This window comes from Parasteatoda tepidariorum, chromosome 4 (genome assembly GCF_982258835.1).
Source record: "Parasteatoda tepidariorum strain Cologne lab strain chromosome 4, Ptep-v5.0, whole genome shotgun sequence".
NCBI classification, from domain to species: Eukaryota; Metazoa; Arthropoda; class Arachnida; order Araneae; family Theridiidae; genus Parasteatoda; species Parasteatoda tepidariorum.
In genome coordinates this window covers 112,332,823-112,359,719 of record NC_141758.1, presented here as the reverse complement: position 1 = coordinate 112,359,719, position 26,897 = coordinate 112,332,823, and the positions used below count along the sequence as shown (strand labels likewise).

The 26,897-nt window shown below is 30.4% G+C and overlaps 1 pseudogene; it reads left to right on the top strand.

Moving 5' to 3' along the window:
• Positions 1-15,243, top strand: part of LOC147812566 (uncharacterized) — a 30,063-nt pseudogene extending 14,820 nt beyond the window's left edge.
• Positions 15,244-26,897: the final 11,654 nt, after the last annotated feature.

The following is a 26,897-nucleotide window of genomic DNA, read 5'->3' as shown; positions in this document are numbered from 1 at the left end:
AGAATGGTTGAAAAGACAACGTTTTGACCCAGGTACCAAGAACGTTATTCTAAACAGCTTAGTTGATCCGAGAAAAGTACTGTTACCTCCGCTACATATGAAATTAGGTGTAATGAAGCAGTTTGTCAAGGCTGTTCCAAAAGATAGTAATTGTTTCTAATACCTGTGTAAGAAGTTTCCCGGTTTATCCCAAGCTAAGTTGAAAGAAGGAATATTTGTTGATCCAGAGATATTTGTTGATATCTGCAAACTCATGAAGGATAAAAAATTTGAGACTAACATGACAGAAGCGGAAAAAGAAACTTGGGCTGCTTTCAAAGATGTCGTCAGTAAATTTCTGGGTTATTACAAGGATCATGATTATAAGGAAATTGTAATGAAAATGCTGGACAAATTTAAAACGTTGGGTTGCTCCATGAGTGCAAAAATGCATTTCCTTCACTCACGCGGACTTTTTCCTTGAAAATTTAGGAGTAGTCAGCGAAGAACGAGGGGAAAGGCTCCATCAAGATATCAGAGATAAGGAGCGTAAATATCAAGGAAGATGGGACAAGAACAAGTTCGCTGACTACTTTTGGATTATAGCTCGGAATAAACCTGAGATTAAGCATAAAAGAAGATCATCAAAAATAAGTTTCAGAGGAAAACGAGTATATACTTAAATAGAGAATTTTCTCTTTTGTTTTTTGCTTGCTTTGTTTGTTTTGTTTTTTGTTTCAAACTTTCATATACACATACACAATATTTGTTATTCTTGGTTAATCGTCAATTTTACGTAAGTTATCTCAATAAAAACAAATTAAAATGGTATGTTGGTGATTTTCTTCTAGAAACTGATGTAAAAAGGTTGAACACAAGGAACTTATTGTTTTATTGCAGAGGTGACTTCTGCGGTCTGGTAACAGTATTTTTTATTCATTCTAACCTATGAAAATTAGCTGATAGCTCAAAAATCAATTTTCTTTCACAAGATTAAATTTTACATAGATCAAAATGAATGAAGAGAACAGTTACCGGTTAGTATATGCAAAATTGCTTGAGAGAATTCTTTTCCAAATAGGATTTTAGTAAAAACATTAATATCGATTTTATAAAAAATCCTGATGTGATTGGGAAAAATGAAGGTCATTTTCAAAATCAGCACATCAAATAACATATAAATCAACAATAACCTCTCTTGTATTTTTCAAAAAGTTCAATTTCGCAGGCTTGTGTTATTATTATAGATTAAAATTAGTACGCCCTTTCTTAAAAATCCTTAACCCATCAAAAAGTTAATAACTCTTTAGTAACTCTTCTTCTTGTTAAGTAATCTGCAGCGATACATGAAATTAACCGCGCATTTCCGTACTTTATGTGTTTATAACTCTTTGGTGTTCAATAATTACAGCCTGAAATACATATTAATAAAATACTTATCAATGACGAATCACTAGGGAGGAAGGTGAGATGAAAAAGGTTAAAAGCAGTTTTCTTGCCTAATGAAACTATCGTGCTTCTAGTTATCGCTCTTTAAGCCTGTTTAGTTTCCTTCGGCAATCAAACAGGTTTTTATGTTCTCAGTCCCACTCTCTTCAGTTGGGATTCGTCGGATATCGATAGCGTTTTTGTTTTTTCCCCAGATTAATTGTTAATTCACGACCTCTAATGTGTATACTTTTTTACAATCATCTTAAAGATTTATATTAACATCGGTCGTTACCAAACACCCTATATATTCTAGGGCAATTTAAAGAAATGATAAAACTGCTTAATTTCATGCTAATATGTTTCTGCTTTGAAAAAGTAATAAGATGAATCAAATCACGATTATTAAATCAAGGGCTAATAAAACGACCTTTTAATTTTCAAGATCACGTATGAGTCAACATTTGGTAATTAGTTGCCAATATTTGGTGGTTACTGTTAGGATTAAAGTAATAAAAATTGCGTATCGATAAATAAAGGCCCAACCAAACGACCTTTTAGCTTTCTATAACACGTATGAGTCAACGTTTAGAAATTAGTTACTCATGTTTCTTTTTATGAACAACGTGTAACTAATATCATATCAATTACGATATTCAGGGTTAATATCATATCAATTACGATATTCAGGGTTAATATCATGACAAATTAAAGTATCGCAAAATATAATTCATAAAAAATACGCCCTCTTATTAAAATGTTATTTTAATCGCATCACGTAAATCTTGCTCAACTTTCTACTATATCGTAATTTCATATGAACTCCACCCGTTTTAGTGAGGTTAACATAACACATTAGTAGGTTAGAGAACTCGGTGAAAATGACTAAGAAAAATTTGTTTTTTTAATAAATCTTAGACAGCAATTGCTTTAGAGTTAAAATATTATTTTTATTATGAAATTACTGTTAACGTAAAAGTAATTTCTGATGCGTATATTGCTTTTTAATCTTTAACAAATTGTTGAACTTTCGTGTAATAATAAAGGGTGTATACATTTTTGACGTCTTGTCAAAAATGAACTTAGAAAAAACATACAAATTTAGGGACGTCAATTAAAAATAGAAAAGCGAGAAAAAAAATAGAAATGGTATCGAAAAAAGGAAAATCATTAACTAGGAAATAGAGACTATTGACATCAAAACTTGTTCGATTGCTGAAAAAATTTGAAAGGCAGCTTATTCATAGAAACACCAAAAAATTTTATCTGTTTTTCAAACAGGTTTTGTTGTTTTGAATTTTCCGTTCCTCGGTATTAGATTTGTCAGTAGATTAGAGAGTATTTTTCCAATTTTGATGACGTTTTTGTTTTTTACATGCATAAATAGTAATTTGAGGCCGCTAATGTGTATGCTTATTGCCCTCGTTTTTAACAAGGAGTTCAGGAGTATACATTAAGGGCAGTATCACACTATTTTGATCATTTAAATCCGTGACAATGGTAAACAAGTATGTGAATGTTTCGAATATGCCATTGTTTTCGTAAATTTTTTTAAATGATTTCTAAATTTTAATAATTTAATGTTTTATTTATTATCAAATAATAAAAAAATGTATATGCATAATGGGTTTAAATTTAGCACTAATCAAAACTAGTAAAACCGCAATGGTTCAGTGGTTAAGGCTGTCAAAGTGAAGAACCGGGATTCAATCCCTAGTGACGGCGTGAAACATACCCAGCTTCAGATGGATGACTACCAGTTTGTCTACGAAGTAAAGGTGGCCTATGCTCAATCCTAACCACATAACCATAATCATGCCATTGGTAACGAAATTGTGAAGCTTTAGCATTTATGTTGCGGTAATGTTTCTTTTTAACCAGCATTAGTTAATAAAAATAAAAACTGAAGTAATAATTTAAAACTACTATTAAAATTAACATGTATAGCATGAAAATATAGTTTTTTTTCTCCTTCTTACATTAAAGTCGTAAAGAAATCTATTAATCTAATAAAAATATGAAAGGAGTTTATTTAATTTAAAAGTCTGGATATAGATAGTCTGGATATAGGCCTAAATATTAATCTATAATTATGTATACAAGTTTTTCAAGCATTCCAATTAAAATACACATTGTTCTGCAATCACTACTCTTAACATAAAAATTTTGGAACCTTGCCAAAAATGATGTAATTTACTCACTTCGAATCTATAACGTGCCATTGGCAATAAATTTTTTTTTAAAATCTGACTTATTTCAAACACGTTTCCAATAATTTCTATTGGTTAGATCTTTTAAAGAAGAAAAGAGCTGGGTAAACGATTGTCTCTAATAGAATTACAGTTTCGAGACAGGAGAAAATTGTTATTTTTTTTTACGTTAATCATCCCCCCAGGCAGCATCAGATATCCTCTTCTATTAAGGACATTTATTAAATTTTTTAATCGAAAAATAAAACAAATTCATTTAAATATGTGGTGGTTGGTTGTGTTCAGGGCAGGGGTGGATCCAGAAATTTTTCCTGGGAGGGGGTCATAGACTCAGATTCCCCCCTCCACAATTAATTTTTTAAAAATATTTCTGAAAAAAAAAAAAAAAAAAAAACTAGGGTTTTTAATACTAGTCTTCTCATTTATTTTTTTCATAGTGAACATTACATAACTATGACGAATTTCGTTTTAATCTTTTGGATTATGATTCTTGAAACAGTGAAGAACATAATTAGATGGGGGGGGGGAAATCGATTTTTCCGACCTTCCTAGGTGTGTATGCCCTCTTAAATAATTTTTAAAATATTTTATTTCTTTTGTAAACTATTAAAAAAATTATTATTTTTATTTTATTTTTCAATTTACGCATTTCATAGGGTCATGAACTCATGACCCCCCTTCGCTGGATCCCCCACTAGTTCATGAGAATAATTGATAAAGTTTATATTAATTTACATTTAAAATATTAAGTATAAAGAACAGTAATATAAATGAGTACAGCGTGTGTGTGTCGTGCAACAGAGACAGTTAGGATTCTTCTGACGAATGAGAAGTTAGAGTTAAAATTACTGATCATAACTGTCGCGGTTACGATTTAGTTGAGTCGCCGCAAATATTTTTAAAAAAAATTATGTTGAACTCTAAAGATGCCCCTTTGTTGGAGACTTCCTGCCTTCCATTAGAAAAATCCTAGCATCTCCCTCTATTTTAATTATTATTTTTCTTACTGTATTCTAAATGCATGACTTTTGTTTAGAGATCGCTGAAATAGATCTTTAAAATATATTGCCACATAGATCTTCAATATGAAATATATTGCTTAAAATGCAAATATATATAGTTTTAAAAGTTAGCAGAATAGAATTAGCTCTTAACTGCTTATCAGAATAACTATTATAGTAAAAACTATGTGTATAACAGGGTGCTTAGCGTTTTTAAAAAGTGCTCTTTTTCGATTTTCGTTTTTTAAAAGCCCTTAAAAGGTGCTTTTTTCATATTTATTTTTTATAGGTATTTTTAAAGTGCTTAGTTTTCCCTTTTTCAAAATTAGTTTTTTTCCTTTACTATGTTGATTTTCATCTCGAATTATACAAAAAGACACAGTTCACATTGTTCTATTCAACGTTTTCACAATTAATTCAACCCCTATCTATTTTGGCGTATTGTCAGTCCGTAGCGTATGAAAACGCCATTCGTTTTACATGATTCAAAATTTCATGATTTTTGACAATTGTCAAAATCAAGGCCAGAAGTTTTTTTTTTTTTGACATGACGGTTAAAACAAGATAAAACCGCCAATTGTCAAAAACTTTCCAGCTCTGCCTGAATATGATATTTTTTTAAAGTGCTTAAAAATATTTTTTGAGAGCTCGAAAAGTGCTTAAAAGGTGCTTATTTTTTGTTGAATAATTTGGCTACGCACCCTGTATAAGAATGTGATAAATATGTATTTTTGGTATTGAATTTTATATTGGTATCACATATCCATTGTAGCCAAACTTCCGAACGGTTGCAGCTATAGTTATACAAATGGTGCCTATGTATAATAAAGAGGCTGTGCGCTAAAAGATGTGAATACTTACAACAGCACCACCTAGCGGAACATTGCAGTGTCAGCATTCCTATCACGAAAGCGTTACAATAAGGGAGGAAATAATCTATAAAGTGTATTGATTTTAAAAGAATATACGCTTTGTAAACATCATCGCATTAAAAAAGGAAAATGCATATTTATGTTTCAGACTTTAAACAATAGGACGTAATGAGACGATCTAGGGGAAAATGTCTAGTTAACTAACTTCTTCTTCAGGAGCGCAACAGCCCTTTGCAGGCCTTGGCTGCCTCAATAGCACGCCTTCTCCAGCTCCCTCTGTCCATGGCAACTCCCCTCCAGTTCTTAAGTTTTAGGACTTTGAGGTTGTTTTCGGTGTCGAGTTAACTAACATGAGACACATTTATTTCTAATGAATAATGCTAAGAGAAGTTTAGACATCGAAAAAAAAGGTTTGTCGCAAAATTGAGCGTTTATTTTTTAACGTGGTAGGTCCATTTGAAGCTAAAGAACCTGTTGTTTATTTATTCTCTTACGATTTTAATAATCACAGCTGCATTTTGATGTTTCATCAAATTGCAGTGTTAAAAACATCCAAATAGATTAATCTTTATCAAAGACTAACCCTTAGAAAATGGAGGGAAAAAAATAATTTGAAAAAATGGACTTATTCCGCTTTTAAAAATAATGGCACATTTATTTTTCTGTTTGAAAATAACTATAATGTTAAATAATAATATAGAAAATGCTGTTCACTGTTTTAAAAGTTCTTTGTTAGCATTAAATTCAACAAGGTATCTTTGAATTTGTGTTAAATCTATCTAAGACTTTTTAATTCAATTTTATCTCCAATATCTCATATCGTTTTTGAGATAGAAATGGTAACTCCAAGTTTTTTCAGCATTTAGAAATAGCGCTTTGCACATTACCTTTTCGTTATGTATAGTCACTTTACAATACATAGACACCACTTTTGCTTCAGTAAGTACCTTGCATATTACTTAAAATTAATGAAATATTATATTTTAACAGAATGTTAATTTCATTTAACACTTAAAACTGTTTAGCATACCAAATTAGCATTTGAAATTGTAAAACAATCTTCAACTTTATTATCATTACTTTTTTTAGGAGAGTCCTACATCCTTATATAATTCAGTCAACAGTCCAGGTAGTATCAATGATTTCACATTGTATTCATCACCATCTTTGCCAAATATATCATTGGGGAGACCTCCTGTACCTACATCTGCTGTAAGTTTATTTTGGAACTGTCATAGGAAAATATATTTTGTTCTATAAAAAAAATGTATTTATTTAGAATTTTATCTTTCTCTTGCTTGTGAATTATTTATTTCTCCTATGTTCAAAATGCTGAGGAAATTTTTTTTTTTCCATTTTTGTTTGACATTTTAAATTCAATGCTTTTATAAATATCTTATGAAATCTAGCTTCAGTCACAATTTTGAAATTTCTTGTGTTTTAGAAGAATAAATCGATAATTAAAATTATGAAACATTTTTTTAACATTGAATTATTATACAGGGTGTTCCAAAATTCTCTTTACAACTTCAAAAATTCATAACTTCGAAAATAAACAAGATATTTATATTCTTTCTTTTGCATGTATTACTGCAACTAATAAAGTTTTGTTTAGTACACTTCAACGTGCGCACCATTGGTGGCCCCAAGCACTTCCAGTCTGTAAGATAATTTGTAAGGTAAGTTGTAAAGATAATTTTGGAACACCCTGTATATTACCAAGTTTTACTTTGGCACAAATTTTACTTTTTGAATGCTTGAATACACAACTTTTAAGTGAAGGAATTTCAAGCTTTTGATATTTAAAAATTCTCAATATACGAAGTTTTCCATGGTCCTCTTAATAAGCATTTTTAGAATTGCTTTCCTAAAATGAAGTTCAAAAAATTGCATACATTACCGGATGCTAATTAATATATAAACTAGAAATAAAAACACTGTATAACAAATCACTATTGAGAGCATTGAAACCTGGTTGATTGCCAGAGGAAACAGTGGATTTGAAAAAAAAGTTTTTCGTCCTGCTTTCTTCAGTAGTGATTCGATGATTTCAATTTTTGCAACATCCTTTGCATTTGTAGGCATAAATAATTATGCCTCTTAAATAAATTGGGGCTCATATTTTTAATGTAATGCTTTCTTCAAATATCTGTAACGTGCATTCTAGTGCAGGTTACATTTATTATGTTAAAATAATATCTTGTTGTTTTTTAAGCGTTTAGAAATGAAATGAAATAATCAATGATTCTTATTAGAATTTATGTTGCAATCCTTCTTCTTCTTTTAATCTTTGAAATTCTGAGCAAGTGAAGCAACTTCTTCTAAAAAAGAAATTATCTAAATCTTAAATTTCTTTGATTGACTTTTATATAGAAATGTCATTTTTAATGCATCGAAAAATGAACTGAAAAATAATATAAACCAATACTTATAACATACCCTCCAAGTTCCTTAGGCGCTAAGTTGTAAACACCCTCATTACTTAACCCTTTGCTTACGGTAAACCATGTTGTACCATCGCATGTGGTCCACATGTTGTACCAGCCGTAAGCAAAGGATTAAAGAGGTCAACAGTACACAGTTCTTGCTCACTTCTGTAAAACTCTCACTTTAGGCATATGTCTCTTCTGCTAAGGGCAATACAATGGTGAATTAAATTTTAAGTTAATTTAAATAATGAGCTTTCTTTCAATTTTATTTTAAAGCAACTTCTATTTTTATTATATTCTATACTGAATCTTGAATATTTTTATCCACTCTACAGGAAATTGGTAAAAGTGCTGTACCAGCTGGTTCTGAAGTACAGGAAAGAGATATTTCCACCATAAGACTAGGAATGCCTCTTGCATCAAATGTCTTACAGTCCTTAACATATTACCCAGCATTACCAGGTACACTCTCTTATTCTTAAAAATCTAGTTGTCCAGGTAGTAATTAATCATGCAATTTTTTTAAACGTAATAAATTTTTAATTTTAAGTCAAATTGAAAAGATATCAGCTTCAAACTATTGCTTTGTTTTACAATAACTTTGATTCTTTGTTAACTTAAATGCAAAAATACTTCGTTCAAATCGATATATAGTATGTGTTTAAATTATAATAAATATATTAATGTACGTTAAAATTTCTATATTTCTTTAAATTTGTTTTGTTAAATTTAATCTGTTTATAATTCGTGCATAAATAAAAATACATTAATAAATTTAATTTATTATTTATAAATGCTTTAATATACAGCATGTTACAAAATTTGACTCACAAATTCATAGGGGTGATATTAGATATGAAAAGGATAAAAACGCAACGCAGAACAAGGGATTGCCAACCACGTTAAGAGGGAAATGGGATTTTACAGTCTACAACGACATAAAAACGATTCTCAAATGCACATGGAGATGACACCTATGCTTTTGAAGTCTGCCAAATCAATGACAAACCGTACTATTCTCTAGTGTGTCCACAAGTCTTGCTTAAACTAGTGATTTAATTTGACTTCATAGGAAAAAGTCGCATGGACTGAGAAACAGGTCACGTTTGCCCCATTCACGATTTCAACCCTCTGAATATCGTTTTGCTGCACCATGTTCTGCAATCAGTTTTTATTCTATTAGTGTCTTTTATTATCCCTCTGAATTGGTTAGTTGAATTTTTAGTTACTCTGTATAAACTTTATAATATATATTCTAAAATTTTTGTTTATAGAAATAAAAGTAAATATATTAATATATTCAAGCATATAAATTAATGAATTTATATGAAACATTTATGTATTTTCTAATTTTTTTAAAATATTTATTTTGATAAATAAAAATGTACTTGTCTTTTACAGTGATTGATGAAGACTTCACACCTTCAACAGGTCCAGGTTATATCCAACCTACTAAAATACTGGACAGCTCTACTGGTATCACAAGTATGCGTAGAGTGTATATCCTACCACAATCACTGATGCATCAAGTTGCTCAAGCTTAGAGATTACATAGGTAAGTTTGTATAATCACTGGATTAAATATAACTTAGAGTGTTATGTTCATGGTTCATAGCGGTTTTAAAAAAGACCTTAAAAGTGCTTATTTTCGATTTTCGTTTTTTAAAAACCCTTGCTTAATTTTCCCTTTTCGAAAATGATATGTTTTTTACCTTGTCGAGTTTTGCTGTGTATTATGCAAAAGTGTGGTTTTCACGTTGTTCTATTCAGCGTTTTCACAATTAATTCAACCACCATCCATTTCGGCATGCCGTTGGCCCGTGACGTATAATAGCGCCAAGCATGTTACATGTTTGATGAAATACTTGGGACTGACTACCGAGTTGGGTTCGATGAGATTCTTGCACTCTCAAATGCAACTCTGCTGCATTTTGCAAGATATTCTCAATTTCAGGCTTTATTTAACACCCTCTGAAATCGAACCAAAAAATCTCTCTATCTTTTCATTTTGGCTAATATAATCAAGAAAGGAGTTCTTTATCAGTAACTAATTATTTTATCATGATCATATAAAGTCTTTGAAATTTATTTTGCATTTTGTTAATGTAATAGTGCTTAAGCTTTCTTTTGAATGTATAAAAAGTACTTTAAAGGTGCTTATTTTTTGTTGAGATATTTTAATGAACTGGAATGTATTTCAATCTGTTAGTTTCATAAGTTTATTAAACAATCTACCTCAATTTCAATTCTAGAACCATTCAAAGACCTCTGGACTCTCACAGTCAGCTCCACTACCTCTTGGTCATTCAATGCTACAACCACAAGCCATACTTTTATCATCTCAACAAAATGAACAATATGCTCGCGAAAAGAGACTCTGTGAGCAGCAGCAACATAATCTACTCAAACAAGTAAGAGGTCTTCTGATTGATTTAATTTGCAACTTCAAGAATTAAAATATTTTTTGTCTAAAACTTTTGTACATTCCCTATCAGTTTTTTTATTTTTAGTTCCAAAATAAAAGCTTTTAGAACTTTTTAAAATTGTTCTTCTTTTTCTAAATAAGATCTAACTTGAATTTATAAAATATATACTACTAATAACAGGTTATGGAATATCAAGAAAGAAAAAAAGTACTTTCGATGCTTTTCTTTTCTTCAAAATAGTTAAATTTTTAAGTGTGTAGTTTTTATGTCGTTATCCCTCTCTAAATAAAGAAATCATTTCTAAACTATTTCTGTTCCAAACTTAGATTAGTCATCCGTCCTCATCACGCTGTTGCTATTCAGTGTCAATTACACAATATTTCTCTGTATACACTCAACTGCTAATGACAACGCAGGAGCTATGTATGATCTTAATGTAACTGTCATGGCCAGCGATCAAAATCCAGTGAACTTAATACAGCTCTCCAGTCTATACACAAAACAGCAATGAATCAACTAGTGGTATTGTTCATCGATTCTATCACAGATAAAATTCTGGTGAAGGGGTAATGTAGTGTGTCTGCCACTACAATTATTTAATTCCAGTTCACTAGTATATAAGACATGTTAACTCAATTCTACGTTGGGACACCTTTTCATGGATGAAAGTTGACATTGTCGATAACATTTGTCTTTATGTAGCATATATCTATGTAAAAATGTTATAATGATTTAAAATTCTTCTCCATACAGAACACATTGGTATATAAAGAATGGGAATATTTTGTACGTAGTCTGTCACCTCAATTACAATTTCCAAGGGGCCAAATGATTTTAAACTTGCAAATTTTTTTCAAAAAACATGTAGAGGTTAGTTACAAGCGATACCCTTTGAGTTGGTCCCCCTTTCTGCTTTTTTTTTCAGTTTTTTTTGGGCCACTACTTGAAAATTGTCAAGACTTGGCGATTTTTCTTCCATTGATCACGATACTGAAATCTTTCCCAAAAAATTATTGATAAATACTCTAGATGCAAAACCTGCTGCTTTTAATACAAAGCATGAAGAATATAGCTGCTGTATTAAAAAATTTTGTAAAAAGTTTAGAAATGAGAGCATATTCCTATTGAAGCTAATTGATAGGTTTTATTCATAATTTTTCCGGTTTCACAACTAGATGACTTCAATGTTTATATTATTTAACTTCATGAATTGAAAACATATTAAAAAAACTTTATAATTAAAGAAATACATACTTCAATATATATGTGTAAAAAAGCTGACTTTAGTTGATCATTTATAGGTACCTACATCAGGCATCATTTGGGAAGGCCTCTGTCTCGAACATTATCAAGTCCTCTTGTTGCTCTTAGTCCGATTGGAAGACCTCAGGAAACGCAAGCTCATTCTCCTCATACATTTACAACAGGTACAAACCTCTTTCTTCAAAGAATAACTTTATAAAAATTATATTAAAAACATTCCGGCTACTGCAGAGTAATACTTAAAAGAAAGAAAAACAAGCTATTGAAATCAGATGAATTATTAGCGAATTAGATCAAGGATGGATTAAAATTATAAAAAACCTTGGTTATTTAAGATTGAAGCTGAAAGCTAGTTATTAATGAAGGGCAAGTACATTCCAGTAACTCTATTTAAACTGGCTTTTGATGATTTTAATCCCACCTTCATTCTGATTGAATTTGTAAATGATTTGATAACAAATTTGTTTTTAATCATTTAAGTATTTATTTGCGACCCCTTATTGTTTAAAGTTTTAGCTCTGTTTTTAAAAAAAAAAATACTAAATTTAACTTTTTAACAGGTGTTTTGTACGACAGTTTAATGTTAAAACATCAATGTGTTTGTGGTAACAATGCTCATCATCCTGAACATGGTGGTCGCCTACAAAGTACATGGGCAAGGTTACAGGAAGCCAGTCTTCTTAATAGATGCGAGGTAAGAGCAATTTCGAATATTAAAGAAATCTCATTTATATAAAACAAATAAATACATAATTTTTATTTTTGTCCATTAACATTTTCATAATCTTACAATGCCACATTTTTATACTTATGCAATTATTTAATGATTCGATGCAAAATTAAATGGTGCAACAAATACAGATAACCAAATCCCATGGCTCAAAATAGTCAAAAGATCTCAACTTAATTTTTTGTCAAGTTCACAATATTTGCATTTATTTTCATTTGGTGTTTTTAATAGCCTTTGTCTATACTAAACAAATCTTATCATTGCCAAAAATACAAAAGTAAACTCATTGGATATCTAATCAATCAAATTAGCTCAAGAGAAAATTCTAGTATAGATAAAAATATAAGAAAAGTGTTACCTAAGGAGAATCCACAAATATTAGGAGGTAATATATTAAGAAAGACAAAATGTTCTGTGATAGAACTCAAATTGACTGAGTGTCATAAAAAATAGACTCCTATGAACAAAATACTGGTCAGATTTAAAAAATTGCCTTTATTGAAGAGTTTTGTATTTGGATATTTTTTATTGCATTCTAATTATTACAGTTAACCATATTTTAATTCCTCAAAAGTATCCTTATAACTTAGTATGTAGAAATAAATAGAAAAGTATTAACTTAATAAATAGAAAAATATTAACAAATGTATGCCATTTTAGGGAGGGGCAAATGTAATTATTCATTTTTTTTTAATATATATTTTTTTAATGCTTCCGAAAACAGTTTTACTTTTGCAAGATGCTGAAGAACTTAAGCTTTTTTAGCAACTTCGATGAAAAATATACTAAAGCATTCTTGAACGAAATTTGATAGCTATATTTTAAAATATGTTATTTTTATATGTCTAAAATCTTATATCTCGCTATATGATACATAAACTGTAATGTTAATTTCTTATAATTATAAGCTAATTATTAAATTACTGCAATAACCAGTCATTTATAAATAGCATTTTCCTTTGCCTAAATGAAATAGAATTGTTGAGGTATGTAATCATATAAATTTTTAATTATTTCAAAAAAGGATGTTGTTATGATTTAAAGAAGACTGGAATGAAAGATCATTAGAACTACAGAGGTTATAAGTTTAACAAGCTTATATTAAAAGAATTCAATCACATTGTAAATTTATGAAAGTAGGCAAAATATGGGCAATTACATGTAATTAAATTTCTGTAATACTTAATGACATATATTCTAATTGTAAATATTTTATGTCATAAAATAAATTCATATTCATTCTCAATGTTTAAAAACTTTTAAATTATAACTTTGTTTTATTCTTTCCAGTGATTCAGATCCAGGAAAGAAACCCTAGAAGAAATCCAGTCTTGTCATAGGTATGCTTTGAAAAAACTTTTAATGTGCATTTTTATAACTTATATTAAATCTTAAATTTACAGTTTATTAAAATATTACATTTTCTTTTTGTTTGCTTGTTTAGTGAATCATATACTCTCTTATTTGAGGCCAATCCTTTGAATCGACCGAAACTTGATGCCAGCAAATTAGGTATTAAAATGGTTTTTGTTTTGATAACAGTTTTATGATTATTCATTCATACAAAGATTGAAAAAATTTTTTACGTTATATTAAGACTAGATTACAGTATATGGTGAACACAGAATATGGTGGTACAGAAACTAAACAGTTCATTGTTGTAAATACTTTTTTTTATCAGTTTTTAAATTTCATTGAGATATACATTAAGTTTAAATTTTAAAATAAAAAGAACCAAATCATCCAATTCTTTTGTCTGTTTCAAGCAATTTCTTGTTCATATTTAATTTTAATTAACTTAACAAGATAAAAAATTGAATGAAAGATAATCATGAAGTTGGAACTTTATTATTTAAGCACTGTTTTACTTCTCTAATAACATTCTGTATCGGCAAACTATATGAGTTTGAAATATAAATCTTTTCTTTTTTTAATAAAGAACTACTTAACTTCTAACTGCATGGAAATACATTTCTCAGTTTAAATAGGTATAAAATTAAAGATTTTTAATTTAAGAAACTGAATAATATAATTATTTTATTTTATTGAAATTATTGTTTGTAACCCTTTTAATTTAAAATGGAAATTTTAAAAAAAAATTTTTAAATCTTATTTTAATGTAATTTGAAACTTTTCTTTTACTTCAAATAACTTTTATAAGTTTATAATTTAATGATAATAGTAATTAAAAATAAAAGTTTAATATTTAATCAACTGTAGCTGATCTTCCAATGAAGAATTTTGTGATGTTGCCTTGTGGTGGCATTGGTGTAGATTCTGACACAACCTGGAATGATCTACACACAGCAAGTGCTGCAAGAATGTTACAGAAAAATGTTAGTATATAAATAATCTTGAAAATTTTTTGCTTTGCTACATCTTTTAAATCAACTAATTAATTTGTTCATTACTACTATAAGAATAATTTTGTTTTCCTTACATTGTTTCTTTACATATTTAATTTCGTTTTCCTTCAAACATTACTTTTTTCCAAGACTAAAGTTTTTAGGGATACTTTAGGTCACTGAAGGACAAAACTTACTGAGGAGTTGAAGACTTTAGCAATAAAATGCAGTAACACAAATAATTTCATCATTACATATTTTAACTAAGGGGAAAAAGCCCCAAAACGTTGGTTAAAACAGTTTGGGAAAAAAGAGTAACAGATTTAACGGTAACAGCACTTTTTAAATGAAATACTTATTTTGATATTTTAAAATAATTTATATAAGAAACTTCGAAAATCAATTAATGTTTTTTCCAAGTACATTTTTTGTTTAGTCTTTTTTACAAGATTTGTACATAAATCTACAAATAGTCTACTTTTTTTTCAATAAAATATTTTATTTATTTGTAGAATGGTTTTGCTATCGTCCGTCCTCCTGGACATCATGCGGAACATTAATAGGCAATGTACGTTTTTCCTTCAATGCTTTTTATTGAAATATATATGCATATCGTATAATAATAACGTATAAATATATCATATAACAATATATAAATTACAATAAAGATATATTTTAACTGAAATAAATGGCATTTATCTCTAACCAAAATCAATTGCATTATGCATTTATATGCAGATATCTAATTAACCTGTAGCAATAATACAGTCATCACACTGACAAAGATAATTTATCGTGTTACATATTTTCTATACAATAAAATAACCTTTGATATTTATAATTATTTTAAAATTATCGTCTTAAAGTATCAGAAAGAGTGCTAGAGAGAGAGAAAGGTATCAGAGCGATAGAAAAAAAATAAGTTATGCTATGCATGAAAAATCAAGGGTTTGGTCTCTAACTTAAAAAAATGCTATTAAAATAAAGGGATAATTCATAAATTAAAATTATAAGGGGAATATAATTTGAATTTAAGTGGGAATAAATTAATTAGGGGGATTAGGGTAAGAGCAATTCTCATTTTCACATGGAGCCTTCTATTCAAGATAGGAAAAACAGATTGTTTCATGAAAAGAATTTTTTACAGAAATGTTTCTCAAACCTTCTAGGAAATAAAAAAAGGCAATTTCATACAAGACTATGACTTCAACTAGTAATATAGTAATTGTCAACAAATTCTAGATACTGGTGGACTTTTTAAAAATAGCTCATATTAATCTTGAAATACTTTACTTTGTAAATAGTTTTGAGAGTTCATCATGTTTTGTTTCTTGCACTTTTTTTATCCAGTATGCAACTACAAAAATAATTTTTAAATTAGCAAAAGTAATTAATGCCCTCATAATAAGTTCAAAAATGTATTACAATATTTTAATTAGTTTATCAATCTATTTTCAATGTTTTACTAAATTTAAATATACTCAAAACTGTCTAGGATATATTTGTGGAAATTGTTTTAATATTTTCTTTTACAAAGCTAAAGCATTTCTAAAAAAGCTATAGCCTAGTTATAGCATTTCTAAAAAATAAATAAATAATAGTAATTAAAACATTTTCATTTACATTGCCCTTCAAAATTTTTAATATATTTCTATATTATTAAAGCAGAATGAATCTTCTCTAAAAACTAAGATTAAATTTTTACACCAACATTCTTTAATATTACAGGGGTTTCTGCTTCTTTTATTCTGTAGCAATTGCAGCGAAACAGCTAAGAGAAAAGCTGAAGCTTGAGAAGATACTCATTCTTGATTAGGTAACATTTGTTTGTTAAACTAATGTTTTAAAAAAATATATTTGTTGTGCTTATTTTAACAAGAAAAGTGAAACATCCAGGAAAGATCACATCTATGTAGCGACCACGTCTATTTATGACCACTTTTGGGAATCTGAAATTATCGACAGTTTTTTTAAGCTGCTCATCATTCAGCGATATTGGTTTTAAACAAAGTTTACATAACATATGAGTAAAGCCCGAATTTTGATGAGATCGGCATTTTTTTTCTTTTTATTTACATTTTTATTTTACTTTATAACCGTCGTTGAACAGACGACCCAAGTTTGCGTTTGCGACTACTGATGTTCAATTCCGTAGCCTTCAAGTTTTGAACCCAATCCGGAAGCCAAGGGAATTTCTGGATCAAGTATTGGGTGAAACGTGTCGTCGCGGAGAGCTTTTTGATAGAACTAACCAGCATTTGCGTTACATGGAGAGGAAAACCATGAACACCTCCCATGGTTAACTTAACGGGTAGGGGACTAAAACCCATGATTCGTCTACCACTGATGTTTTTTCACGTCAGCACTGTGGCCGGAGTTCGTATCAACCAGCCATCACTGGGATTCGGAAGCGGTTCACCTCATTGGAAGGCGAACTCTCTATCTCCTGAGCTTCCATGACTCTTTCGACAAGTACTGTTATTAATGAGATTTTTACCACGATTATTGCATTAGATATTGTAAATATTGAGCGAAGTATTGATCAAAATCAAGTATTGAGCGAAATTTGCCTTCGTAGAGGACATTTTGATGGAACTAATCCGCATTTGCATAACATGGCGAGGAGAGCCACGAAAACCTCCCACGGTTAACCAGACACGATCGACCACTGCAAATATTTTAAGTCAGCAGTGTGGTTGGCGCAAGCTGGGGGCGAAACTTGTCTACGATTTACCATCGCTGGGATTCGAACCCGGTCTACTTAATTGGAAGGCGAGCGCTCTATCCCCTGAGCCAACACGAGCCATGTTTTTCATTTTTAGACGCTTCTGCTTGTTCAGTGCATTTTTTGAAGTTTATTTTTACATTATTACTAGCTCATTTTTACAACATTCCCTCATTTTAAGACCTGCAGACAGTTCTAGTTGCAAATAGTTTAGAGCCTTTATTTATTTACAGTTTGTACAGAAGTACAGTGTGTTTAAAAAAAACGAGAGTTAGTTTCTGAATTCGATTTCACAGTGCATCAAAATAGTTATATTTTTCACTAATTCAAAAATAAAGAAAGAAAAGTTATCTTATTTCATTTTAATATAAATGTTTGAATACCATTGTATGCTATATGAAATTTTAAGAAAGATGTATTTCAGATTTAATTCTTCTATTTAACTCTTGTACAAGTCAGAGATGCCAACTTTCTCCGGACAGCAAATATATATTTTAAAGTGGTAGTTTATCATTTATAATTCTTGGTTTAATAAATTCAATTTAGTAGATTTTTATCCACCACTATTTATAAATAATTCGTAGGCTTATATAATTCACCACTTTGTATTACTTATGTCATGCCTTTTTAAAAACAAGCAAAAATAGTCAAATATTTGAAAAAATTAACTTTGTAGTTATTTACCGTTTTTTTTAATTATTTTGGCGTGTCCGGAGCAGTTGGCATCTCTGACAAGGGATTTTTTAAATAGGAAAAACTAACATACATTTTAAAATTTTAATATTTACATGGGTCCGCCTGCCACTTTACTACTTTCGTGAGTCGTTTGTTGGCACTTCTACGTTAAATCATCTGAAAAAAATTGCATCCCCAAAAAACAAAAAAATTTCCTGAAAAGCACAAGTTCTATCTAATTTCTAACAATAAAAACCACAAGTTTGAATTTTGACTCCATATTTATAGCCTTTTTAATACATCGTTAATCCATACGTTAAACTATAAAAAAATTGTTAGTAACAGTTTTATGGCAAGTGTTAGCTAATATTTGACCTGGAAACTTCAAGTTTGAGTTTTGCCTCGAAACGCTGAACCCTTGTAGATGATTATTAACCTTAAAAAACTCGTTAACCAGAATTTTTTTTTGAACCAAAATAAAAATAAAATTACGGCTATAATAGCTTTTTATTAGCTTTAAAAAGTATCTAATATTTTGCAACGAAATTTAACATTTTATCATGCAATGTTTGCTCCTACGAGGACACTTTCAAAAAAACTTTTTTGCTCTCTAAAAATTCCTTTTCGCCAGCTTGACTTTTTGAGTTGACTTAACAGTTTGAGGGCTGTGTTCTCAAATATGCTAATTAATTATTGCAGACGATATTTTAAGTTACAAAATCAGACATAAAAATGCACTTTCTCTGAAATAAAATACCTTTTTTTAACGGATTCGTATTATAGCCGCAACCCAGGAAATATGGTCCCGATAGTTTGGTCAGGAGAGCGATCCAAATTTTGGACCCCTTAATGTTAATTTCACTTTTTGTATATTTCGCATGTCTCAAAAACTTTTTAAGCGATTTAAAAAAAATTTGCTCACAAATATAAAATTCGTTTTTCCAAGGATAATTCCTAGTAAAATATAAATGTTGGTAAATTTTTAATGTTTTATTTTTAAACATTACTTATTAATTGTCGGAAATTGAATTGTAAGGTATGCAATTTTTACATCATTTTAAAGGTTGTAATTTTACATGGCAAAACATTTGGGCGAAATCGGCTGAATATAGTTCCTGAGAAATCAAATTATAAATATTCGTCTCCTTTTAAACTATTTCGATTTCTCAAGAACTATTTTACCAATTTCTTTTGAATTTTGTATTTTGCTTTGCAAAATTACGTACTTTTGAAAAAACGTAAGATATTAAGTATCTAACTATTTAAATCTCTTCAACTATCATTTAATAAAATAATAAAATATAACAAATATTTGCTAAAAATAAAAATAATAAAAATATTTTTTTATTCTGGGTGTCAAAAACCCGAAATCCGTTAAAAAAAAAAAAGGCATGTTTATTCGGAGAAAGTGCGTTTTTATGTCTGATTTCGTAACTTAAAATATTGTCTGCTCTAATTAGTATATTCGAGGTCACCTTCTCTAACAATTATGTTTGGGTCCCAGAACGTGAAGATCCGATCATTATGTCAAAAGTTATTCAAAGTGGTCCGTTTTTTTTCAACACACATAGCTGCCAACCCTACTGGAATTTTAGGGAAGACTACTGGATTTTGCGTGATTCTCCAGTATAAATTAAAATTTTCTCGTTTTTTTTAACCTTTAATGAAATATCCCTACGTTCAGGGAAATATTTTTTAAGAAATTCCCTATAACAGGTAAAATCTGAATCAGGCTGATTGGATCCAATATTATTAAATTGCTTTTGTTTATAAAATTAACAACAATTCGCCAATATGGTAGATCATTCTTTTTTACTATTGAAGTGTAATTCAGACTTTGTCCACTAGAAAACAGAACCGATTCTCACACAATCCGGGTTATCCGGCGTCTTCCCCCTTCCCTTTTCCTTACACTTTTATATTTTTTTTACTTCCTTACAATTGAAATGACATATTTTTTTATTTTTTTTATAACCGTCATTGAACTGCCGACACAAATTTTGGGTTTATGACTACTGATGTTCAACTACGTAGCCTTGCAATTTTGAACCCAATCTAGAAGACGAGGGAACTCCTGGATCAAGTATAGGGAGAAAGTTGCCTTCGTGGAGGACTTTTTGATGGAACTAACCCACATTTGCGTTACAAGGAGAGGAAGATCACGAGAACCTTCCACGGTAGGCCCGACGGCAAAGGAACTCTAACCTATGATCCGTCTACCACTAATGATATTTTACGTCAGCACTGTTTTCGGTGCAAGCCGGATGCGGAATTCATATCGACTAGCCATTGCCGGGATTCGAACCCGGTTCACCTGATTGGAAGGCGAACGCTCTAGCTCTGAGCCATCGCGACTTAGGCCGTAATATTTAACAAGTTTCTATTTATCATATTTCAGAGTGAAATATTAGTTAGGTGTAAAAGTATAGTGTGAAATGTGAACATTTCTTGGTGTGTTGTACTGTTTGGTGGTACTTCAGCAGAGCAGGTTACCGTAACAGAAGGGTTAATATTGCCTTCAAGTTTTGATCAAATTAAAAAACTTGTGTGCCCACGATAGACGAAAATCATTAGTCCATTTTAACTCTACAACGCCGAAACAAGTTAGCAAAATTTTATCCAAAAATTCATAAGTTTCAATTCTGCATTTATGCGTTATTCCATATTTAGGAAATCTTACCTCACTCTCTATAAAAAGTAATGTTTAAAACAAATTTTAGCCAGTTTTTAACCTACAAACCGCGAACTCAAATTTGTCCTTCAAACATTAACCCCCAAAAAAATTAGCAATCCATTCTCCAAAAAAGATTACATCCAAAATAAGTATTAGCTACTTTTGCCATAAAGTAAAAAGTTGAAGCATGCCTCCCATTACAAAATAAAATAAGGCTAAAAAGAGTTTTAGCTTATTTTTGGCTTAGAAAACACGTGATATAAATTTGTCTTTAAATCTAATAATTTGTCTTTTGGTTTTGTTTCTTAATAGTTACTCAACCTGACAAAAATATTGCGGTAAAAATATTAAGCTTATTTTCAAGCAAGGCAAACCAGAAGTTTGAATTTTCTTTTCAGACATTTGCCAGTTTTACGTTATACACGTTGTTGCACGTTATACATCACGGTGAACGAATTCAAGGTCTCAAACGCAACGTTTCACGTCAACTGTCAGTAACGTGGAAAGCAAGGACACTTAACATTGAAAAAATCAGCATTGGTTTATATCATCTCTTTTTAATTAAATCAGACATCACTTAGAGTTCTAATTTAATTTTTGCCAACAACTGACAAGTAACAGCTCAATAAATTTAGAGATGAGACGAATAAAAGCGCGAAATATGGTTGACGATGTGATGAATAATTTTATAAAGTTATGTTTTAAGAGTGATTTTATTATTCTGGTTGTAAATAAAATCAATGGATTTTTTTACTTGTCTACGTCAGTGTTTCCCAAACTTATGACTTTAGTGTACCCTTTCTAAATTTTACGTAACGCTGTGTACCACTAATAAAAAATGAATTTAATTTTTACTATTAAAAAATTGCACATCAGTCAAAAATCACAACTGGCTGTTGACAACACTAATTATTAACTGTTAACTCTGCAAAAAATGGCCAATAGAAAAATATGTAATAGTAAATTTTCACGGCCAGCTTTGTTTTTAAATAAAATTTTTTGAAATCTTTGTTTGTTGCAAGATACTTCGCATAAGAACGCGTACCCCCGCTAAGCTGTTCCCGTACCCCTGGGGGTATGCGTACCACAATTTGGGAAACATTGGTCCACGTTGACGTCATAATTAACTAATTGAATACAAATAGTAGATGCAAGTTAGCATCTAAATTTTTTATTGATCAAACTTTTGCTTCAAGTTTGAATAGTTTATTAACATTAATTGTGTAAGCAGTTAAATGTTTCAAGGGCGAGCATAAGTATGACTTGTTGCAATGTGCGTAAATATTGTTTTGGAATTATTATGTTTTTATGTCTAGTTTAGATTCAAATACTATTAAATGAAGATATACTTAAAATACTTATGCGGCATGTAAAAGATCCCTGGAGTGTCTTATTGGCTCTTGGCACTTCCGGCAAAATTAAATTCCTAGTGCACTTTAGCATCCAAATACAGTCTCGGTGCTGCCATCTAGTGTGGCAGAAACTAGATGTCCAAATTAACATGGCCAACGGTATCTCACCCATTGTGGTGGTCCTGAAAGAGTGGATACCATTTCTGGAGAACGCACTAGGTCTGCTCATCGGCAAGACTGATTGTGCAGCTCATTGGAAATAAAATATTTAAAATATATGTTAAATATCTCTTACAATTCAGAAATGGGGTAAAAAAAACGGTAATTTCTTGTTTATGTTTCTTTTTTCTCTTAATTTACGATATCTTATTTATCTAAAGTACGTAAGTCAGAGTTACAGGGAACGTTGGCACTGGCACTTATTTACCTATTGATTCGCCAAAACCAAAAATAGACTGGCAATCTCAGTTAAGTTACTTTAATTCGAAAAATGACGACATAAGTATATATCTCTTACAATTGGTAAGAAAATTAAGATAAACTACTTTGACTGAAGTTTATTAAGAACGCACAGATTAAAATAATAGCTGTTTCATAAATGTCTCAAATACATTTAAAAGCAAAAAAATTAAAATGCATTAAAACAAAGTTTTTCATGTGGGCTAAATAGGATATAATTTTATTTTTCTGAGGCCTGAAACAAAAAACGTAAAGCTCAGTACTTTCGACAGACGTCGTTTTTCAGTGGTAATAGATGTTTTTAATTTTAATCAAGGCAGCAGAAAGGGGCGGGTGGTCGCCAGTTTAAAGGGACGACGAACGAGACCCAGATTTAATATTTTCGAAATTATTAATTTTTTCTTTTAAAAAAATATTTGTTTGAAATAATATGTTTATATTGTTAATTTAATGCTGTGGTGACTCAGGGAATAAAGCATTCGCCTTCCATTGAGAGGAACCTGGTTCGAATCCCAGCAATGGCTGGGCTATAAGAATTACGCATCCGGCTTGCACCGACCACTATACTGACGTGAAATATCTTCGGTGGTAAACGGATCACGAGTTTAGAGTTCCCTTGCGGTCAGGCTAACCGTGGGAGGTTCTCGTGGTCTTCCTCTCCATCTAACGCAAATGCGGGTTAGTTCCATCGAAAAGTCCTAGATGAAGGCAAATTTCTACCCATACTTGATCCAAGATTCCATTGATAAGATTAGATTCAAAATTAGAAGGCTACGGAGTTGAGTAACCGTAAACCCAAAATTTGGGTCGACTGTTCAACGACGGTTACAAAATAAAATATAAAGGAATAAAATATTGTTATGTTAACTTTCTTTATAATTAGAGTTCTTCTCGTAAAAGTTTTAATAATTGTACAGCAGAAAAAGCACAATTTTATTTAATTTTTACATTTTCCAGATAGGATCATTTCCATACAACAAACAAGGTGTGGCTCGCGCTTTAAGATCAGTGAATAAGCTTATTAAAAACGAGTAAGAATATTAACAGCAGTGACTTTACCTATGGGCAAGTGAATGAGTTTATAAATTCATAACGTGTTACTACAGTGAATGACAATTTTTCGTTTATTAAATTAATTTTTAACAAAATTCCAATATATTTAATGCAAAATTCATTTAAAATATTTAAATATGTAAACAGAGCGCCAAACAAATAAATAAACGGACCACCCAGAATAATTTTTGATCGGATCTTCACGTTCTAGAACTCAATCTAAAGGTTCAAAGTAGTTATTTAAAATATGCTAATTAATAAGTTCATACGATATTTTAAGTTACGAAATCCGACACAAAAAAGTATTTTTTCCGAAATAAATAGATCTTTTTCAGATAAATCCGAATTTTTGATCCAAAAATTAAGGGAGTAGCTGTAATCTAGGAAGCATGGTCCCCATAGTTTGGTCAGAGAGCGGTTTTAAGCTTAAATCCCTTTATGTTAATTTTATTTATTGTGCATTTAGCCATAACTCGAGAACTTTTTAACCTAATTGAAAAAAAAAAATTTCAAACAGTTAAAAAATTAGTTTATCCAAAGTTAATTTCATGCATAAAGTATATTTCAGTATATATTTATTGTTTTTTTATTATATTATTTAATTAGAGTCAAACAAATTTTGCAGGTACAATTTTCGCCATCATTTCAAAGAACATAGTTTTACATGGCAAAATGTAAAATTTGAGCAAAATTGGTAGAAGAGTATTTGAGAAATTGAATTTTAGAAAAGTCGTTTTTTTAAAATCCGACATATTTTCCAGATTTTGGAGGTCGAATAAAAAAGATATATTCAGAGTGACAGTTTTTGTGTTTTATTTCGTTACCTAAATATAGTCTGATCTAATTATTTGGCATATCTGAACCCCCCCCCCTCCTCGAACCATTAAGATTCAGTTTTAAAACTTAACAGATCCGATTATAAGATCAAAAAATATTCAGGGTACTCCTTTTATTTATTTTTTTGAGCTCTGTAAATAAATAATATTTTTGACTTAAACAAGGGTCTCAATATTAAGAAAAGAAAAATCTTTCATGTGGGCTTACAAAAATCAAATACACCGAAGAGCCATTACATTATGACCGCCCTCCATCTATAACAATGGTCTCGCCCAGGTTTTCATGGTTTCTAGCCTAGGAACAATGTTTTCATGGAGCACATTAGGATCCATAATCCTCATAGAACAATCCCTGACGTCTGTAAGCTACTTGAACATAGTTGCAGACCAGGTTCACCCATTCATGGCAACAGTTTTTCCTGCAGGGGATGGTGTTTACCAACAGGATAATGCACCATGTCATAAGGTGTCGAATCGTCATGGATTGGTTCGAGGAACATTCCAGTGAATTTCAAGTCACGTCTTGGCCCCCAAATTCACCTGACCTTAATCCAATAAGAGCTTTTGTGGTCCTACTTGGAAAACAAAATTCGTGGTGCCACGCTACCCCCTCGCAATGTGAGGAAATCGCAGGACCAGTTGGTGACTACCTATCAGCACCTTGTGGAATCAATGCCACGGCCGGTGCTAGCAGTTTTGAGGGCTAAAAGTGGTCCTACATGTTATTAATAGGGTGGTCATAATGTAATGGCTCTTCGGTGTATAACTGGTTGGCAGCTAAAGTCCATTTTATTTACCAATGCAGTAAGTAATGAAATTTAATCACCAAGTCAAATAAATGCTAAGACTGATTTTAGCTTTTTAACGTAAAAACTCATTTACTTGGTTACACTTCTTTTAGTTCTTGAAAAGTGCCATTTAACTATGAATTTTGCCTGAAAATGTATTTGTTGTTTAAATCCGTTTATTCTTTTAAGTAAAAGGAATTAAAACAGTTAATGTTAGTTTCGTTTTGGCGAAAAAATCTAGTAAGTCTAAAAATCTAGTTGAATCTATCGAAATTCAAAAAGTTGATCAAGGTTACGCAGGAGAATTACATTGCGCGAAAATTAGATTGCCGGAAGAGTGACAGGTGCTTTCGTTAATTGACGAAATTTGCATGCGGTTGACGTCGACTTTCGAAGTTCTGTCGCCAAGGAAAATAAAAAAAATTCGCAGTTTAAGTGACTGTTACTAGAAGCAAAATGATTATTTTAAGCTATAAATACCGTTTCACGTGAATAATTATTTGGCTTTAAAATGGACAAATATCTTAAATATTTTAAAAGTTATTGAATTTTTTTTTAAAAAAATAATCTTCAATTTTATTTTATATTTTATAACTGTCGTTGAATAGACCCAATTTTTGGGTTTGCGACTACTAGTGTTCAACTACGTAGCCTCGTAATTTTGAACCCAATCCGCCGCCTCGAAAGAAGGAGGAGTTACATTTCAGGGGGCCACGGCACTTGTCTTGTGACGCCACGCATTACGTTTCTTCACTTTCTCTTTAGTAGTTTGAATGTTGTCAAAAAGAGATAGCTTTTTTCATAAAATTTCAATCTGGGCTAGAAAGGAAATCTTCGTTTTAACGAAAAGATTGTATTTACTTACAAGGGAAACTAGGGAAGTGTGACTCGCCAATTTTGAAATAAACTAGTGGGATGTATGCCTTATGAGGAATAATTTTAGGGGGCAACATTCGTTTTGGCCCATAGAGGGTCCTATGAGAGATAAAAAATAATTAAGTATGTAGAAAAATCGGTATTTCATTACTTCAATGCAGACTATTAGTTATTGTAATTATCTTATACTCCAATTAATTTTGTGGTACTTTCACGTACTATATAATGCATATTTATTGTCAAAATTGATTTCGAAAATTTAATATATCTGTAGTTTTTCAGAAGAAAAAAAAATTTGGCATTTTTAAAAAAAAAAAATTTGGCATCAAATTTTTTAAATTTTTTTTTTTCAAAAAATTTTCCAATATTAAAACTAGTAAACAGAAAAAAATTTCATTTATATGAGAGTCGAAATATAATACGCATTTTTCCAAACTGATGGAATTTTTTCATATTTAGAAGGGAAACTAAAAAGGGAAACTATCCAAAAATGTGATTTATAAAAAAAAAAATTTTTTTTCATATTGTTAGATCGTTTATATTTTGTTTTTGAATTCGTTTGATATTGTTTTTTTCATATTGTAATATGCATTATATAGTACGTGAAAGTACCACAAAATTAATTGGAGTATGAGATAATTACAATAACTAATAGTCTGCATTAATTAACTAATAGTAATGAAATACCGATTTTTCTACATACTTAATTACTTTTTATCTCTCATAGGACCCTCTATGGGCCGAAACGAATGTTGCCCCCTAAAATTATTCTTCAT